This window comes from Charadrius vociferus, unplaced genomic scaffold (genome assembly GCF_000708025.1).
Source record: "Charadrius vociferus isolate BGI_N301 unplaced genomic scaffold, ASM70802v2 scaffold1, whole genome shotgun sequence".
Lineage (NCBI taxonomy): Eukaryota > Metazoa > Chordata > Aves > Charadriiformes > Charadriidae > Charadrius > Charadrius vociferus.
In genome coordinates, this window is record NW_009647680.1 from 2,956,432 (window position 1) to 2,977,347 (window position 20,916).

Genomic DNA, 20,916 nt, shown 5'->3' on the forward strand with positions numbered 1-20,916 from the left:
CTATTTTTACCTCCTTCAGATGAAAGCAGTGAAGCAGAACCTGTCTGAATAGTCACACTTTGAACAGCGACCCATCTTTAACTTTTTTGCACTGTTGGTATTTACAATATGCAATTTCAGATTCCTTCCCGTCCTTTGGAAGCAACAGTGAACTAGAAAGCCCCCCCCAACACCTATCCATTTAGTACTGGGGCCACCGTTTGGTTTTAATAGTAATTATCAGCTAGGTTTAAGATTTTGCTCTGCATAAATGTCTTTGCATCTTTTTTTTCTCTGCTTCTGTAGAAAGTTGTCTAAGACGTTAAATGCTCATTACATTGAAATACCAGTGTGTTCTGTAAGCACTTACGATACTTGTCTCCTGCGTTTGTCTCCTGCACATTTGGACGCACTGTTGCTGACGGTGCATTTAATACATAATAGATTCACTCTCCCTTGGTAATGTTTTCTTGGCATTTTTTTAGTGTGTATTTGTGTTACTTTCCTTCTTTGATAGATTCCCACAAGGAATTTTTCCTAGAACTAGAAGACAGGAGCAGAGGAACTCTGCAAGGTACTACATAGCAGGAACTATGTGCTGATGACACAAAACTGGGAGGAGTGGCTGACACGCCAGAAGGCTGTGCCGCCACCCAGTGTGACCTGGACAGGCTGGAGAGTTGGGCAGAGAGAAACCTTTTGAAATTCAACAAGGGTAAGTGTAGGGTACTGCACCTGGGGAGGAATAATCCCATGCATCAGTACAGGTTGGGGGCTGACCTCCTGGAGAGCAGCTCTGTGGAAACGGACCTGGGAGTCCTGGTGGACAACAGGATGACCATGAGCCAGCAATGTGCCCTGGTGGCCAAGAAGGCAAACGGCATCCTGGGGTGCATCAAGAAGAGTGTGGCCAGTAGGTTGAGGGAGGTCATCCTCCCCCTCTACTCTGCCCTGGTGAGGCCGCATCTGGAGTACTGTGTCCAGTTCTGGGCTCCCCAGTTCAAGAAAGACAGGGAACTGCTGGAGAGGGTCCAACAAAGGGCTACAAAGATGATTAGGGGATTGGAACATCTCTCATATGAGGAAAGGCTGAGGGACTTGGGTCTCTTTAGTCTAGAGACAAGACGACTGGGGGCGGGGGGGGATCTTAATGCTTGCAAATACTTAAAGGGAGGGTGCCATGGGGATGGGAACAGTCTTTTTTCAGTGGTGCCCAGTGATAGGACAAGAGGTAATGGGCAGAAACTTGAATATACGAAGTTCCATCTTAACATGAGGAGGAACTTCTTTACTTTGAGGGTAGTGGAGCACTGGCACAGGCTGCCCAGAGAGGCTGTGGAGTGTCCCACTCTGGAGACATTCCAAACCCGCCTGGATGCTGTCCTGTGCAACCTGTTGTAGGTGACCCTGCCCTGGCAGGGGGGTTGGACTAGATGATCTCCAGAGGTCCCTTCCAACCCTGGCCATTCTGTGATTCTGTAACTTCCCAAGAAAAATAAGCAGTTATACGTCACACTGGAAAATTACATTGCATCACATTACAATTTTTCTATAACCTATGTAGCATATGTGTAACAGCTTAAATTTATTTGGCAGACTGAGCTTTGCTCCATAGGCTTCAAAACTTTTGAAGGTAGAATTTCTCAGTGTGCACTTATTTGACAAAATTTCTGAAAACTTCAGCTATCACCTTCTACGACAAAAATCTAGCCTACGCCTAACATAAATGCAAAGAAGACAAGACAAAAAAAAAATCCTAAACAATGAGAAGCAAACACACTGATAAGGCATTTTCAAATGTCACTTATGTATCGTATTCGCTTCACTGTAATTTTTTTAGGTAAAATCCAGAAATTGGCCTTGCAGAAGTTAATGTAGGTAATATGCCTGTTAATAAGGATAAAACTGTCTTGTAAGTAATTTGCTTTCAAACTTATGCACTCCAGTTTTTTTTATCAGGACAGTCTTCTGAAATTCAAATGATTACTAATTTAATATTTTGCTGGTTTTAAATCTAGTTAAAGCTTTTCCTAGTGTGCATCTTTACTGCACATATTCTATACAAGAGTGACTCAAGTCCCAGAGAAAGTGTTAATAATTACACTTAGCCCCATCACATTGTGGGGAAATGAGATACTGGTGGAGCCCAAACTAAGATTTTTTACTTTACAAAACACAGGATTTAGATGACGCATACGTCTAGATACCTCTAGAAATATATTCTTATTGGTATAAAATTTGCATAACAATCCTGGCTATCTGCATGCAGCACAACATCACTGATGACATCTCAGGGAGCAGAAGTACTGTAACCGAATGGGTGTCACCGCAAATGCATTTCCCCAGGAGAAGCTTCTGCTGAATCATCTTATGTGCTGTATATTGAAACAAATGCAAAGCAAGGATCTTCTCAGTCACAGCGTGGTACTGGAAGTTCGTATCGGAAGCTATCTGTGCTTTATAAAGGCAAGTAATGAAAGATGCCTTAACTGTACATACTGCACCTGCTGTGCTCTTTTCGGGTGAGATACACAGGAAGGCAAGAAAGCATTCAGATAAATACAGATAAATTCATAATAAATTGAGATAAGACTTTTGGAACTCAAACGCATTAAAATGGGCAAAATCTGGAAGAGTAGTTTGGGGTATATACCTTCAGGTAACTTAAGCAGAAGACTGGGAGTCTGCTGAATTAAATGCTGGACAGGAAACCAAAACCGTAAACTCAGCTCTGCCCTCCCTTATATGAGTGTGGTTTGTGTGGGAACTTGGAGCATAACCGGCTTTCAGCAAGCTGCAGTGTGGCTCTCTCCAAGCGCTGTGCTTGGAAGCTGTCCAGGGGATATTGACTTCCGGTTTTCTGGATCCAGGAAAATAGTACTGTCAAGTCCTGAGGGGTAAAACTAATCCTTATTTAATTAAGAATTTTGATTATCTGAGTTTGGGTAAACAGGATGGTAAAGTAACCAAAATATCTTGAAAGCAAAATACAGCAACTGAGAGGCACATCCCTGTCCAGCCACTTGTTGGTAAAGAGACATTCTTTGTCTCCCTGCCCTTGCAGGTGCTGGGGATAAAAATGCAGCCTCCTGGCTGCTGAAGGATCTGCGGTAGCAGATTTGGGAGAAGGTTTTGGTAGAATTCATGAAAGGCATCTGTCAGCAGTGTTTTATAGCATTAACTGTGCTCCCAACTGTGCTAGAAGAAAAAATGAACCTTCATACTGGGTCTGCTTGGGATGGAGTTAATTTTCTTCATACCAGCCTGTAGGGCACTATGTTTGGGATTTGTGACCAAATCAGTGTTGATAACACACCAGTGTTTTAGACATTGTTGAACAGTGTTTGCACAGTGCCAAGGACTTTTCCTTTTCCCACTCTCCCCTCCCCAGCAAGTAGGCTGGCGGTGGGCAAGAGTTTGGGAGGGGACACAACCAGGACAGCTGACCCAAGCTGGCCAAAGGGCTATTCCATACCATATGATGTCATGCTCAGCCATAAAATCTCAGAGAAAGACAGAGGAAGGAAGGATGTCTCTCGTTATGGCATTTGCCTTCCCAAGTAACCATTGAGCACAATGAAGCCCTGGTTTCTGGAAATGGCTGAACATTTGCCTGCTGATGGTAAGCAGTGAATGAATTCCTCATTTTGCTTTGCTTGTGTGTGCTGTTTTGCCTTACTTATTAAACTGCCTTTATTTTAACCCATGAGTTTCTCTTGCTTTTGCCCTTCTGATTCTCTCTCCTATCCCACTGCGGGGGGAGTAAGCAAGCAACTGGGTGGGGACTTACCTGCTTCTGGGGTCAACCCACCACAACCTTGTGATGAGGCCCTCATGACAAGTTCTTCTCCCTGCCTCTGCCTCCAGATCTTCATCTTTAAATATTGTTCCCTTTTAACTTATTCAAGAAATGCTCATGAGTGATGCAATAATGGACCAAAGTAAGAAACATGTAAATATGTAGCTGAACACTTAACTCGTGCACATCTGTGAGGACACACGCAAAGGAGGCACTCAGAAATGAAGACTGGCATCTCTTGAGTGAGTGGCTCATTTGTTTCCAAAAGAATCATTTTCAAATGTTGTTTAATGATGTAGGGATGTAGTGATGAGCAGTGATGTAACTGTTCTGTTTGTGTGACTGACCTCTTGGAACGCTATGCCAAAGGCTGTCCTCACTCGTAGCCATGCAACCGCATTGATTTCAATGAGGTTGCACAGGCATGGCTGCAGACAGAAGCTCACCTCAGTGGCGGACCTTCCTTCGCTGCAGAATCACCCACTGTTTGGGTCTTATTTTTGTCATCATAGTTAGTTACTGCTTGCATAACTAATGCAACAGTGTATGGGTGATTCTGTTCTTCAGCCTGTACAAAGGCAGGATTTCCTGAGGCCATGCCAGGCCACCCTGGGAGGGCTTCCTCCTTAATGACTTCCTTTGCTTCCTCGCTCATTAGCTTATCAGCATCCTCTTTGCAATTTATCAGGAAAAAAATGATTATTGTTTTGCTGTAAAACAGTGTGAAAAGAATTAATTTAGAATGGCAATGATGAAGAAATGTTTGAGGCATTACCAAAGTTCTCTGTCAAAATTAAAGGTGGATTTTTGGAAGAGCTTAGTGTTGAGATCATTCTGGTCCCACAGCTACTCTCTGTATTTCAAATCCAAATGAGACCATTACGGTGCAAGTAGACATACAAACTTTGCTAGCTAATTTGCTTAATCATCCTCACTACTAAAAACTGTCATCCCATTTCTAGTCAGAATACACCTGCCTTCAGCTTCCAGCTGTTGGATTCCATCAGAGGCCTGAGTTTATTCCAGCGAGGTGATCTGATTAGAGACCTTGTCAACTAAGGGAAAAGGGGAAGCCAGGAACCAAAACATAGAGAGACACTGACCTGACAAAACAAACATGGAGACAATGACAAGAAACAAACCTTGCCAGTCATACTAATTAATGGGCTATCAGGAAACTATAGGCACTGCTTCCAGGAAAATCAACCTCGACTTTGCAACTGATAAGACTGTAAACTAGGAGACACCGCAGACACCAGGGGAGGTGTGTGGGAATCGACAGAGGTGTACAAACCTGGGGGGAACGTTCAGTGGGAAGAGGGATGAAGGAAGAACAAAGAGGGAGGATAGACTGAAAAGGGTATAAAACGGCCCCATTGCATGTAAAAGAGGGCTGGTCAGTACGCTTGTCTGGCTGAGTCCCGCACCTGATCACCACAGTCTGTCCTACCTTGTTATTAGATCTTTTCTCAACTGCATCCCTGCATAATCTCTCTCTTTACCCCATGTGTATGTTTGCTGCAAAAACTAAGAGCCAGCTACAGATGAGACCTGTGGTGTCACCTACTCAAGTGAGCGAGGGTCCCTAGTTGGATGTGCCACAGATCTCTGGTCCTATAGTCTTTGTGCCCAGAGTGCGAGATACAGGGGGGGACTCATGTGAGTGGACTGGGTGCCAGTAACTGGAATCAGACCAGGTTGTAGGCAACCCTGGCCTGTGGTCTCAGCTACTGGAGGGAGTGCAGTCTCAGCCTAAGCTACTGGAGCAAATGGGGGTCTTGGCCACCAGCCACTAGGGTGGGAATGCTGTGTGTCCCAAAAAACAGCTGCTGGGAGGGACTGGCATAAGTGAGGAGGGTGAGGGGCTCAGCACCAGCATCTGGAGCAGGACTGCAGGTCACAGCCTGTGTGCCTGGTGCCTTCTGCTAGGGGTAGCAACTCTGTCTTCCCCAAACCTGGGGGGTGTGTGTGTGTGTGAGTGTGTGTGCATTCACTAGCAAACTTCAAGCTGGACTAGCTGGTGGCCTCAGGGCTGGACTGGGATATCAGGCAGACAGGGGTCTGTGATAGTGTGCCCAGGGGGACTTGCAAGCGTGGAGGTGGGATGAGTGTTTGAGTGTGTGCGTTTGCTAGTGAGCATCAAGCTGGACTAGCTGGCAAGCAGTGGACCCACAAAGCAGGTAAGAGGGTCCAAGATCTGGGTGGGAGTACCAGATCTTGCGGGGGGGGAGCGGGACCCAGCTATCTATTTTATGTGACCCCCATATGCGGGTGCTGTTGAAGGCAGCACCATGTCTGTGGCAGTCTGTGTGACTGGCCATGTCAGTGCCCCTGTGTGTCTCCCTCTGTGTGTGTGTCTCTGGGATATGTGCTTAGCTTCCCTTCTGGTTGAACCTGCAAACAGGAAAGTGACAGCCACATCCCTCAGCCTGGGCAGAAGCCCCAGGTCCCCAGGTATGCTGGGCTGCACTTCAGTGGCTGAGCAGAAGAGGTCCTGGGCTGCAGAGGTTGGAGGTGCTGGCTACATCTCATAAGATCCCTTAACAAAATTGACCACTACTAAAGGGACAGACACACTTTCATTCCCAGGGAGGGATAAATACAGTCCCACTCCACAGATAGATGGGCCCTATGTGCAAGTGCAGGCTGAACTTGGCCCCTGCGCCAAGAAACACACTGATTCTTAGGGAGGGTGATATTAGTCCCAACTCCAGGAAGACCCATCCATGAATTCCTGGGGAAGGCTGAATAGGATCCCACTTCGCTGACAGGCAGGCACTATTTTCTAGGGGACTATTTTCAGGGATCTGTTTTGCCTATGCCCCCAAAAAAGATACACATTCATTTCCAGGGAGGGCTGGACAGGCTCCAGCTGTACAAAGAGATGTGTTAGTTCCTAGGAAGGGTTGCACAGACCCATATTTTTGCAGTAGGCACACATTGATTTGCAGGGAGTGCTAAATAAGCCCTAGCTGCAAGCAGACATGTGCAGCAATTCCTAGGGAGGCCTCTGCTCCCATGACAGGCAGACATGTTATTTCCCAGGGAGGGCTAGAGAAGTGCCTTGATGCCCAGGGAGGGCTGAATACACCCCCGCTCCACAGATAAGCAGGCGCCACTTGCTACGACAGAGAGAACAGGCCCCTGCTCCAAGGAGAGGCAGGGTTAATTCCCAGGGAAGCTGAACAGACTCCTGCTCCAAGGGCAGACATGCATTAATTCCCAGGGAGGTCCGTGAAGGTCCTGCTCCAGAGGCAGTGGGCCCTGTTTGCAAGTACAAGGCTGAACAGGCCCTCACGCCAAGGAAAGATGTGCAGTAATTCCCATGGAGGCCCATGCTCTAACGACAGGCACAAGTTAATTGTAAAAGAGGGTGTCCTGGTTTGAGGTAAAACAGGATCAATTTTGTTCAGTAACTTTGCTTCTTAGCTGAGCCTCTTCTAACTACTGAAATTAACAGCATACTGTGCAGACACTGTTCACTCTCAGAGTGATCAGACCAATGTTTACAGCTGATGCCCAGGCATGGGATGCAGAGAGGCTCTGCTTATACTCATTGCTATAACCCCCAAGGGCAGAAAACTTTGTTATTGGCCCCGTTGGAGGGTCAGAAGCAGAAAAGCATAGAGGGGTCGCACCTGTGGGGAGGAGAGGACGGGACAGGTGACCCAAAACTGGCCAACAGGGTATTCCATCCCATCTGCCTCATGCTCAGTATAAAAGCTGAGGGATCAAAGGGTCAACCTCTGTCTTCAATGGCTGGCGTCCAAGGAGGACTCTGTCTGTTTGTCTGCCTTTAATCCCGATCCTGAATCCAGATCTGGAATCCAGTTCCCGTCTGTCACTGAGTCCAGTCTGGGACTGCCCCAATCCTGGGAGCTGGATACGGTTTTGTATATATTTCATTATTTCCTTTTTATTTTTATTATTAATATTTCATTGAAGTAGTTTAGTTCCTTCTAAACTCCTAAGTCTCTTTTTCCCTCCTCTGTCTCTCCTTTTGAAGAGAGGTGGTGGGCAGCATCTGTCGGTCCCATCTGGGGTGCCCCACATCCCCAGTGGCCAATTCAGCCTAAACGACGACAGAGGGTTGAACAGGCCCCCGCAGAAACAATAGGCAGGTACGGATTCCTAGAGCAGGCTGAGTGGGTGCCTGCTGCCAGGAGAGACGCTCGTTAATTCCCAGGGAGGGACAAATGGAACCCTGCTGCGACAGACAGGCAGCCCCTATAGGTAGGGATGGGCTGGACAGGCCCCTGCTCCAAGAAGAGATAAATATTAATTCCTACGGAGGGAAGAATCAGCCCCTGGTCCAAGGCAGGTACATCTGCTCTCAGATATATGCATAGTGGACTATGTATCTGAGAACACTGAAAAAGCCACCCTCTCTGCACTGGATGAAGAGCCCAAAGAGCAGCATCCGGAAAGCGTAACTATGCCTCCTCTGATCACAGCAGCAGAATGGTCTCGGTCTGTCTCGCAAGCTGGACTGAGCAAGATGAAGGAGGTCATAATGAGGGACGTGAGCAAAGATTATTCTTCTGCCCAAGGACAAACATAAGATGAGATAAAGAACACTACAGTCAGACACCTGCAGTGCCACTGGTGCAGTCTGTGCGGATTGGGGAACTTGTTGTAGAGGTTGAGGAAGATGCCTGGCAGTGTGGCTGTGGCAGTTTCTGTGGAAAGCAACAGAACAGGACAAGAAGACACGCGCATTAATTCCCAGGGAGGGCAGAACATGGTCCCGCTCCACACAGGCAGGCGCCATTTGCTAGCACAGGCTGAAGAGACCCCTGCCCTAAGCAGAGATATGTAATTCCTTAGAGGGGCCAAACAGGCCCGGGCTCCAAGGACAGACACATCGATTTCTAGTGAGCGCTAAAGAAGCCCCCGCTCCACAAAGAGGAGGGTCTACAGGGCCTGGAGCCGCCATTTACCCCAGTGTCTGAGGAGCTGGATGCCTCGGACGGGCTGGAGCCTTGCCGGGCTCCTCTGCTCTGCCTGACGCGACAGAACATTTCATGAGGACCGGCAGAAGAAATGGTTCCCCCTGCAGCGCCTGGAGCTGCTGCGTTGTAAGGTTAACGTGCAGCACACCCCGTTTGTGTTCTGAGGGCTGATGGCCGCGGCTGTGTCCGGTAGCAGGGCGGCTGTGTCAGGTCCCACCATGGCCCCCTCCTCCCTGTCCCCAGAGGCCGCCCCTGCAGCCCCCCCTGCTGCCAGCACCTTGCCACGGACAGCCAGTACAGCCATAAGCAGAGGTGGAGCCCCCAACCCTTACATTCATTGATATAGCATTGCCAAACAACAATATTTCCTGCTCCTTTGTGGTAAGTGCTGTACAAAACCCAGGAAACCTCCAACCTTAGAAAGGAAGGACTAGTAGGAGTGTGGAGTGAGAAAAGTGAAATTCAAAGGTGTTTAAAAGATGTTTGCAGTCAAGTTTACCATCAGTTATTGTTATCACAGTACAGCACCACTCTCAAAATTCTCTTTCTCTGGATTTTTTTGTCCTATTGCCTCCTTATATCATACCAATGCAGCCTCATTTTCTGCTCCCCTGGATTCCTCTGGCAGTCAGTCATCCATGTGAGGTACAACACCATTGTATTTTTCATCTCTTTCCCATTTTCCCTTTTCAAAGCTTTTCAACTGAGGAAGGATCCTATTTCAGAAACCTCTTCTTTTTTTTTTTCTTGACAAAATCTGATATTCCCCCCTTCTTGTTAAGTAATATGTGCCATTACTATACATAATCATCTCCTCAAAATGTCTTTTTAAAATACACCTGAATGGTTTACTGCAGAGTCTGCAAATGAAGGGCCAATTTTATAAATACCTTAATTTTTTTCAGCCTTTATCTGTCACACCGTGTGTCCTCAGCAGCTTTAATAACAGAAGGTAGAAGGATATAAAACAATGGTGAGGAGAAAAGTTCAGTAAATACACAATTCAAAGCCCATTTCATCTGATATACCTTACAACCCATTCATATACCTTACAACCCATGAGACACAATTTAAATGATGGATACTTCTATCTAGATCTTCATGGCTAGACTTCTTGTGCACCCAGTTATGCAGAATAGCAGAGATCAGCGTTGTCTGGAAGCCAGTTAATAGCATCTTGATGTATTCATAGGCTGGGACATAGAGAGCAGCAGGTTGGAGGCTGCTTTAATAAACAACCAGCACATTGTACTTACACAAGATCAACTGCTTCAGCCCCTGCTCAGCCCTGAAAGTTTGCTCCAGGAGGTATCAGGGGCAGAAGAGTGTTGGCACTGGTAGCGCTCACTGTGTGCATCAGAGCAACCAGCACCAGCCTCATAGTCTTTCTGCCTGAGAGGAGCCATATGGTATAGTGGGACCTTAAACATGAGATACGATTTTGTCACTTTGTCATCAAATCACTTCAATCAGGTTTTACTGGGTTTTTGACTGGCTTCCAGCCTGCAGAATTCCTCAAAGGCGCTCCCTTCCTCTCTCTGCCCCTGCATGGGCAAGTTGGTGTTTCCGCAAACCTAGCTTGAATCCTGAAGAAATTAGATGCTTTCTGTGAAAGTCACTGTAGACTAGGCCCAAGATACCTTGTTCTCAGAGAAGGAAGTGAACCGAAAGCTATATGAGAGTTTTGGGAGGAGGGAGGTGAAATAAGCTTCCATAGGAAGCAGAGGACAAAAATAATAATTCTGTTAGGCTCATTATTCAAAAAAAGACTTGATGGTTTGAGTCAATTCAATCAACTTCAACTGCCTGAAATCTGGATATCTATTCTTATTAAAACATCTTGGTTAAATACTTAACTAGGTGTCTACCATTTCACTTTTCAGAGGACCATGGCTGTCTCACTGAGACTGGACATGTCACTTTCAGGAAGTAGCTGTAAGATGGGAAGAAACCTGTTCTTGGAGGACAATAACTGCAGGATAAGGTTAGAGAATCCACTCTGGGCTAGGATAGGAAGAGAAATCTTATAAGGTAAAGTCGGGTGGCAGATATTGTCTGTGTTTCCCTTGTACTATGCTTAGCATCTTTGGATAATAGCAAAAATCCAAACTGCTCCAAGCTAATTCATGTCAACAAATGAAGTATAGACATCCAGTGCATGACCCAGACCACTCCGGTCTCCAAGGATAATTCTCAAAGCTAGTTACTGGCTCCTGCCCTCTGCCTTCCCCCAACAAGAAACGTACCTCTGTCCTCCTTTGCCTCTCCCTCCCCATCATCAGAGGTTACAATTCGTTCCTTTCTGTGGATTTACACAGTCATAAAACTGTGCCTGCATTCAGAAATGTGAAATAATCCAGATTGTAAAAATTACAATTCTAAGTCTTTTTCAAAAACAAGTTACTTTGACAGAGCCATATTTGTCCAGATGCACAGAGATGCTATGATACCCTATGACATCTCAAGTGGATGAAAAATTAGATATGAACCATCAATGTGCACTTTCAGCTCAGAAAACCAGTCATATCCTGGGCTGCATCAAAAGAAGCACAACCAGGAGGTTGAGGGAGGTCCTTTTCCCCTCTGCTCTGATTTTGTGAGACCCCACGTGGAGTATTGCATTCAGCTATGGGGTCCCCAACACAAGAAAGACATGGACGTGTCAGAACGGGTCCAGAGGAGGCCCACAAAAATGATCAGAGGGCTGGAGCACCTGTCCTATGAAGACAGGTTAAGAGAGCTGGGGTTGTTCAGCCTGGAGAAGGCTCCAGGGACACCTTGTTGCAGCCCTTCAATATATATAGGGGGCTTATAAGAAAGATGGAGAGAGAGAGAGAGACTTTTTACCAAGGCCTGTACTGATAGGACAAGGAACAACAGTTTTAAACTGAAAGGTGGTAGATTTAGATTGGACATAAGGAATACATTTTTTTCAATGAGTGTGGTGAGACACTGGCATAGGTTGCTCAGAGAAGTTGTGGATGCCCCATCCCTGGAAGTGCTCAAGGTCAGGTTGGATGGGGCTTTGAGCAACCTGGTCTAGTGGAAGGTGTCCCTGGCCATGGCCGGCGGCTTGGACTAGATGATCTTTAAAGGTTCCTTCCAACCCAAACCATTCTATGATTCTCTGATACTATCTAGTCCACATCTCTTTAGGCAACTAAACCTGCCTTCAGTTCAGCTTCTCATTTATATGATGGGAGAAGTGACTTAGCCATGATTGGAGTCTTGGAAGAGATAGGAACACTACAAAGGTAAAGGGAAAATACAAATTTGAGGACAGGTGAGGGGACAAGAGTACATATGAATGGAGTGATGCTTTCTGTGGACACATGTGATGTGCTTTCAATCTCACTTCAAGCAGATACCTTCCTACATACACATGGCACAATTCAGTTGCCCCTCCATTCAATGCAACTGCATATGGAACTGCTCCAGCAGGAAAACCAGCAAGCAGTTGCATCAGCTCAATTCATGGGGCAGCATGTTGTACCTCAGAGGCAAGAAACAGTGACTAGAGAAGAAACTTTATATCATCTGTAACCCTGGAGAAAAATCTGTGCAAAATTTCTTTAGGTGAGCTCAGAATCTGGAAATCCTCTATCCTGAAGATGGATTAATATGAATGTTGCCACTGCATTTAAGAAAAAGGATTAGGTTATGAATGATCTGATGGAAAGGGGAATCAACTTGCATTTTACAATAATAGAAAGTTCTTTGTTTGCTGTCTCAAGAAGGCCAGCAGTCCAGCTTTTAGTGCAAACCGTTATACCTCTCAGTGCTGTATGATACAGACATTTTCCTGCTATTCATTACATGTAAATGTTTCTTTGTCCCAATACAAACTTGCAGCTGTCAACACAGCCAACACTAACTACTAGGAAATGATCTGTCTGAGAAGGAAATGTTGCAAGCTATCAAACCCCCACAATGTGCTAAAACATCCGTAGAGGCAGACTGCCAGGGTTTTATTATAAAATATGGACCATATGTTCTCTTGGCTTCCATAGTTTTGAACAAGGAAATGTGTCATCAAATAATCTCAAAAGGAAGGGAGAATGCACTGGGCAGGGGAAGAATCATAATGATACTTCACTGGGATGGTACCTTAACATCTGCTTTCCTGAAGAGTGTGAAGGCTAAAAAGACCAGTAGAGATATAAAAAGGGAGTTGTTACTAGAGTGTGGATAGGAATAAACTTGGCAGGAACTCCACCATATGGCAACCTCAGGAGATGTGATAGATGTGAGGAAAACCTACTGTCATTCATGCTGGTACAAGAAACAATAACCTTCAAATACGCTTATCTCTCTTGACTGTAGTCAAGACAGGTATGTCAACACATGTTTGTTTCACAAGACTCAAGATGAAGCAGATGGGTAACCCCACTACCCAGGCATGCTGACCATTCTGTTGAACTAGCTCCACACGTATGCAATGTAGATATGATTGGTGTTGGGTAAGAGCTTAGTCTGGCGAGACAGATCTGCATAGGAAGGAGGCTGAACTGAGGCTACATCAATCTTTACCATCCCAAGCTAGTGACATTTCTTTACAGGCTAAAGCTTTTCTGTGCTGATACCAGACAGTGCAGGTAACACTGCCTGTTCCGCTCATGACTCCTATTGCAAAACACTGAGCTGCATGGGCTACGGCAAATTTTTCTCCATCTACCTGATAGCTGATGTCACTAGTACCCAGAATGACTCTCACAGTTCAGTGCAGAGCCCTTCAGAGCTTGAAAACATGTTGACAAGCAGGCACTAAGAGTGAATCAGCAGTGCCTGAGGTGGGGAGACCAATCAGTCCATTGGAAGCAGAGATTGCAGGGCATAGTAGGTAGCCTCAAGCATATGCTTCTTACAAGGCAATATTAGGGGAGATGCCAAGTTTGCTCTTGCAAAGTATGAGGTTGGCCAGTTGATTGACAAGCTCAACATGAGCTAGCAATGTGCGATCACAGCCCAGAAGGCCAACTGTATCCTGGGCTGCATCAAAAGAAGTGTAGCCAGCAGGTCAAAGGAGGTGATTCTGCTCCTCTACTCCACTCTCGTGAGACCCCACCTGGAGTACTGCATCCAACTCTGGAGTCCCCAACATAAGAAGGACATGGACCTGCTGGAACATGTCCAGAGGAGAGCCACTAGGATGATCCGAGGGCTGGAGCACCTCTGCTATGAGGAGAGGCTGAGAGAGTTGGGGCTGTTCAGCCTGGAGAAGAGAAGGCTCCAGGGAGATCTTATTGCGGCCTTCTAGTACCTAAAGGGGGCCTACAGGAGAGCTGGGGAAGGACTTTTTACTAGGGCATGTAGTGATAGGACGAGGGGGAATGGCTTTAAATTGGAAGAGGGCAGGTTTAGATTAAACATTAGGAAGAAATTTTTCACTTTGAGCGTGGTAAGGCACTGGAACAGGTTGTGCAGAGAGGTTGTTGAGGCCCCATCCCTGGAGGTGTTCAAGGCCAGGCTGGACGTGGCCTTGGGCCACCTGGTGTAGTGGGATGTGTCCCTGTCTATGGCAGGGGGATTGGAACTCGATGATCTTCAAGGTCCTTTCCAACCTAAACCATTCTATGATTCTATCATTACCAAACAGAAACATAGTTATGAAAGACACACAAACCAAAGCATATTTCACTGAAGCTCAAACTGCCTATCTTAATCTTAGCTCTGTTCTTAGTTGCTCTGTAGGATTGTGCTCCAGGAGTAGTCTTAGCTGACTATGCAGAGGGAACAGCTCCAGCAGCACCTCCACCCTCTGAGGTGGTACTGACAGAACTGAAACTGGTCCTCTCTTCACTAAAGATCGTAGAATCATAGAATCACAGGATAGTTGAGGTTGGAAGGGACCTTTAAGATCATCAAGTCTAATCATTAACCTAACCTGACAAAACCACTTATAAACCATGTCCCCAAGTACCACATCTGCCCTTTTTTTAAACACCTCCAGGGATGGTGAATCCACCACCTCCCTGGGCAGATAACCCTTTCAGTGAAATTTTTTTTCCTAATATCCAATCTAAACCTCGCCTGGCATAACTTGAACCCATTTCCTCTTGTCCTATCACTTGTCACCAGGGAGAAGAGGTCAGCCCCCACCTCTCTACGACCTCCTTTCAGGTAGTTGTAGAGAGTGATAAGGACTCCCCTCAGCCTCCTCTTCTCCAGGCTAAACAAACACAGTTCCCTCAGTCGTTTCTCATAAGACTTGTGCTCCAGACCCCTCACCAGCTTTGTAGCCCTTCTCTGGACACTCTCCAACACCTCAATGTCCTTCTTGCAGTGAGGGGCCCAACACTGACCAGTATTCGAGGTGGGGCCTCACCAGTGCCGAGTACAGGGGGATGATCATTTCCCTAGTCCTGCTCACCACACTATTCCTGATACAGGCCAGGATGCCTTGGCTGCTCTGTTTACTTCTTAAGGTTACTAACCATTGCAGAAATTCTTATGTAAAGGATTACATATATAAAAGGTTCTTAAATATGTGAGGGTTCCCTCCTAAATAGAAGAGATCCCAAGACTTTTGGTATAATATCCATATAAGGGTTTAGACCAACCGGTTGTGAGCACTTACACCACTGTCACTGTTTCGTGGGGTACATAAAGCAAGCTTAATAAAGGGACATTCAGAGTGATATTCCATACTATTTGTGTGTGTGTGTGCAGGAGGTCAGATTTCTTCCTCTTTTTCTCTAACTTTTCCAACAGTTTATTTCTTAGTATCCTTTAATCAGCACATTCTTTCTAATTTTAAGGTAGGCTTTTTGGTTTTCAGCAGTTCTGATATTGCATTTAAACTTTCTGATTCATAACTCATAAACCATAGAAAAAAGTAATTTGTTAAAAGCATGATTTTCAACTTGCAGTGATAAAGATATATATATTGGGTGTCCATGGCAAGGTTTTGGTAGCGGGGGAGCTGCAGGGGTGGCCTTTGTAAGGACAGGTCATGGCTGCCTCATGCCAGACATAGCTGGTTCCAGTCAGTTCAGCCAGTTCTACAATGGACCCACTGAAGGACACAGCTAAGCGCATAAGCCAAGGTGGTGGCACCTGTGTGAAATCATATTTGAAACGGCTGAAAATTCCACATGGAGAGAGGAGGAGGGAGTGCAAAGTGAGAAACAACAGAGGGAACACCAAGGTCAGAGGAAGAGGAGGTGCTCCATGGCATGGTGTGAAGGACCCCATGCCAGAGCAGATTTTCCTGACAGGACTTCAACCCATGGATAACCTATGCTGATGCGGGGGAATGGTGTGAGAGGGAAGAAGCAGCAGAGAAAAAATGCTGTGTGCCCCCCTCTGCCCCATGCTGCTTGTGGTGGGGGCAGAGGAGTCTGGCGTGAAGGACTGAAGTTCAGCCTAGGAAAGGGAGGAGGAAAGGTATTGCTTTACTCTTTGACTTTTTGTTTCTCACTACCCACATCTATTTTAACTGGCAATAAATCAAGTTCATCTTCCCCAAACTGAATCTGTTTTGCCCATGGCAGTATTTAGTAAGCAATCTTCCTGTCTTTATCTTGACCCATAAGCTTTTTTGTTCCTGTTCTTCCTGGTTTCCCCCCCTTTCCCACTCCTATTCTAGCAAGTGATAAGTCAGCAGGCATCTGGATGTGAATTAAGCTATTAATCAAGGCCAATCCACCACAGTATAGCATCCCTACATGGCATACACATGACAGACTTAGCAGATTGTGGATTTTTTTTGCCATATCTCACTGTCCCAGCTTTCATCATTTTTTGAGTCTCCTACATGCTGGCTTTTAGATGCTTGAAATTATGTCAAACTTAAGACCTGAGTTGAAACCTGCAGTTCCATGTTTGCCTCTGACATTGTGGAATAAATATTAGCAGTCCTAAATAAAAAAAGAGGATAGCAGAAATAAAATGTCTGCTTTAATATAAACATTCTTAAAAATTCATTCATTAAGAAGGTCCAGCATTTCTGTGCTTTGAGAAAGAACCTACAGTTTAGTTGATGGTCTCACAACAAAGTTGTGCTTTTTGAGATCCCTTTGAATAGCTCTTCAACTTTGCCCAGTTACAAAGTTCTAGAGCTTCATTTTACATGTGCTGTAGAGACTGGGATAAGAGTTTGCAGTTCATTTCTCTGATCACTACATTTGCATGGTGCATGGTCCATCTCCGTGACATGACCAGGGCTTCCATTGTCCTTTGGAGTATACGCAGAGTGCATGGATATAGTAACATGCTGGCACCTCAAAGTGGCATGTACAGCTTGTAGTCAGGTATTATTTGAGCTTATAAGGTTCCTATTTCATTCACTCAGTTCATGCACATAAAAAGCATGCATAAATGCTGTGTGGGGACAGTCCAACATGATGCTTTTATTTCAGCCTTAAATGCCACAAGTTATGTATCTCTCAACTAAGGATGACTATGCTGAGGAATTCCTTCCTGTGTCTTGACTCCTAGTATACTCTGCCTCTGAGAAATGTGCTCCTTCTTCATTTTTCTGAATTGGAACTAATAGAACCAATGTGGCGCAGCTGTGGGAGTGACTCAGCAGCGTGGCTCTGCATCTTCATGCACGTGACATCCTGTGACAAAAAATCTCATATTTTCAAGACAAAAAATATCTTAGCTTCGTTAATTTCTTCCTCAAGGGAAGCTAAAATTATTTTCAAGGGGAAACTAAAATTGAGATTCCACTACACCAATCTGTCAAGATGACAAACATGAAAATCATATCAAGAATATGTTATACTTCAAATTTTATTGGATTCGTACTTATTTTCATACTTTCAGGCAGAATTTAGGAGTATCTAAAGCAAGGCTTAAAATGCAAAACATATGGCAGATGAAGTGATGCTGATAACAATGGGGACTAATGAGAAGAGAAATGTTTTGCTAACAAGTGCATTTTACTTTGTAGATTTTTTTCTCAGAATAAATGAATAAACTTGGAATTTGATAGCTGGAGGAGGAAAATGGTAGAAAACCTTCCAGATATGAGTATTTGACCTCTAAAAGTCCAGGGTGAATGGACTGCCATTTTCATTTAATAGAAAAAAATAACAATGATTGATGAAATAATCTGCTGAGATTGTTTTTTTGCTTTTTGTTTTGTTTTTTTTTGTTGGGTTGTTTGATTTTTGTCAGAGACTGTTTTGAGAGTTCTGCAAGGCCTGACAGTAAAAGTAAAATTCACATGCTTGCAATTATATGTTTGAAGTGGTTTTAGGTGGTTAAGTTTTCATCTGCAATTCTTTCTCCCTCTTTAGGCATCTGCATCTAGGGCAATGTACAAGGGTTTCTAGATGTCTGACAGACCTCTTTCACATATGTTCACTTCAACACACGAAAAAACTTCTTTACAGTTAGGGTGACAGAGCACTGGAACAGGCTACCCAGGGAGGGTGTGGAGTCCCCTTCTCTGGAGATTTTCAAAACCCGCCTGGATGCAGTCCTGAGTAATGTGCTCTGGGCAATCCTGCTTTAGCAGGGGAGTTGGACTAGATGATCTCTAGAGGTCCCTTCCAACTCTGAAAATTCTGTGATTCTGTGATATCACCTCAAAGAAAGACATCTAACCCATGCCCAGCTCTGCTGCACCAAAGTTCTGAAGTTCCAGATATTAAACTTCTGTGCTATCTGTGGCAGACCCAAAATACAGCCTGCAAACAAGCTCAGTACAAAACACACTCATTCTGGTTTTGGGTTAGCCAACAATCTGTGGTGCAAGGAGGATAGGAAGGACAGGATTTTCCCCAGACCCTTTGGTTTAGGTTATAGTGGTTGGTGGGACTTTAGCATCTGGATAGGGACTAGGCTAGGGGTAGGATAGATCATTAGGCTGGGAAGGGACAGCAGTGCGAATTCATCTCTGGGGGCAGAACAAGGTGGGTGGAGGCCATATGCAAAACCTAAGGGCAAGTCAACTGCTATGTGTACCCTAATCTTCCCTGTATCTAATGTTCCCAGGACTGTTATCTGGGTTGGAGAAGACAAAAGGGCACAATCATCGTTTATCCCTCCACAATGGGTGACCTCTTGCAGCCACTGCTTGGGAATGATCCTGAGCCTTTGCTGAGTCTGGTACCCTGTTCAGTTATTGGTTAAGATGGTGCTCATTGGCCTGGGCAAGAATAATGCTGGAGGCATTGAAACAATTTCACAGTCCGAAGCTCCAGGACCCCACAATCACAGAATCAGGATTGGTCAGGATGGTCAGGAATGGTCAGGATTGGAAGCAACCTCTGGAGATCATCTAGTCCAACCCCCCTGCCAGAGCAGGGTCACCTACAGCAGGTGACACAGAATGGCATCCAGGAAGGTTTTGAATGTCTCCAGAGTGGGAGACTCCACAACCTCTCTAGGCAGCCTGTTCTAGTGCTCTGCCACCCTCAAAGTAAAGAAGTTCCTTCTCATGTTTAGATGGAACTTCTGATGTTCAAGTTTGTGCCTGTTACCTGTTGTCCTATATTCCTAAGTATAGTATTCCTATATTCTTGTCCAATATTCCTAAGTACTGTTTAAGTCACTAATGTAGACTTAGCCAGTGTGTTCACTTTGGTGAATGCCTTTGCCTCTCACCACTTAGAAGGAGGGTAACTCTGCCTCTGATAACTTCTGAACTTCTGTTCACACTCCTGCTTCTTAGGCTTCATGGGCAAACTGCATCAAACTCCAGGCTAAAGACAAACGCCATTCAATTCTCACGTGACTACCTTAGAAAGGCTTACCACTGATCAGTCCAACCAAAGCCACCATTGCCCCTGCAATGCCAGCACTGTGTCACAAGGTCCTTTGAATGCTAACTAGCTAGTCAATGGCTTCTGAGCTCTGGGGAAACTCATCACTATTTGTCAACTTACCATGCACCGATACATGCTGGGGATCACCCATGTGGAAAGCAGAGTGGCAGAAAAGGACCTGAGGGTCCTGCTGGACAACAAGCTGATCACGAGCCAACAATATGTCCTTGCTGCAAAGAAGGCAAATGGAATCTTGGGCTGCATTAGGCGAAGTATTGCCAGCCTGTTGATCCCCTCTACTCAGCCACACCTGGAGTACTGCATCTAGTTCTGGGCTCGCCAGTACAAGAGGGGCGTGGACATACTGGAGTGAGTTCACAAGAATGATTAAGGTACTGGAACACCTCACATACGAGGAAAGGCTGAGAGACCTGAGACTGTTCAGCCTGGAGAAGACAAGGCTCAGGGGGGATCTGGAAGGAGGGTGAGAGGAGAATGGAGCCAGGCTCTTTTCAGTGCTGCCCAGTGACCAGAGGCAATCAGCACAAACTGAAACACAGAAGGTTCCTTCTGAATATCAGGAAACACTATTTTCCTGTGAGGGTGACTGAGTACTGGCACAGGTTGCCCAGGGAGGTTGCGGAGTCTCCCTCTTTAGGGATATTGAAAAGTTCTCAGGACATGGTCTTGGGCAACTGACTCTAGGAGGCCCTGCTGTAGCAGGAGGGTTGGACCAGGTGACCTCCAGACATCCCTTTCAACCTCAACTGTTTTGTGACTCTGATTCTGTGGACATCTGGGAGCCATTCCTTCACAATGCTGCCACGTAAGGAGCACACAGAGTTGCTACCTATGGACCTACATGGCTAATTCAACGCCTATTTGTAGCAAACCTTTGTCATGTCATAGACATTTCTTCTAGACTCAAAAAGTTTGTCCACAATGAAGAAAATCCACCTATTCTCTGGAAGACTGTATTTTAGCTGCGCAGAGGAGGCCTGATCACAGGCCCATCTTATGGGGATCTCTGGAGATTTTCAAAACCCGCCTGGATGCAGTCCTGAGTAATGTGCTCTGGGCAATCCTGCTTTAGCAGGGGAGTTGGACTAGATGATCTCTAGAGGTCCCTTCCAACTCTGAAAATTCTGTGATTCTGTGATATCACCTCAAAGAAAGACATCTAACCCATGCCCAGCTCTGCTGCACCGAAGTTCTGAAGTTCCAGATATTAAACTTCTGTGCTATCTGTGGCAGACCCAAAATACAGCCTGCAAACAAGCTCAGTACAAAACACACTCATTCTGGTTTTGGGTTAGCCAACAATCTGTGGTGCAAGGAGGATAGGAAGGACAGGATTTTCCCCAGACCCTTTGGTTTAGGTTATAGTGGCTGGTGGGACTTTAGCATCTGGATAGGGACTAGGCTAGGGGTAGGATAGATCATTAGGCTGGGAAGGGACAGCAGT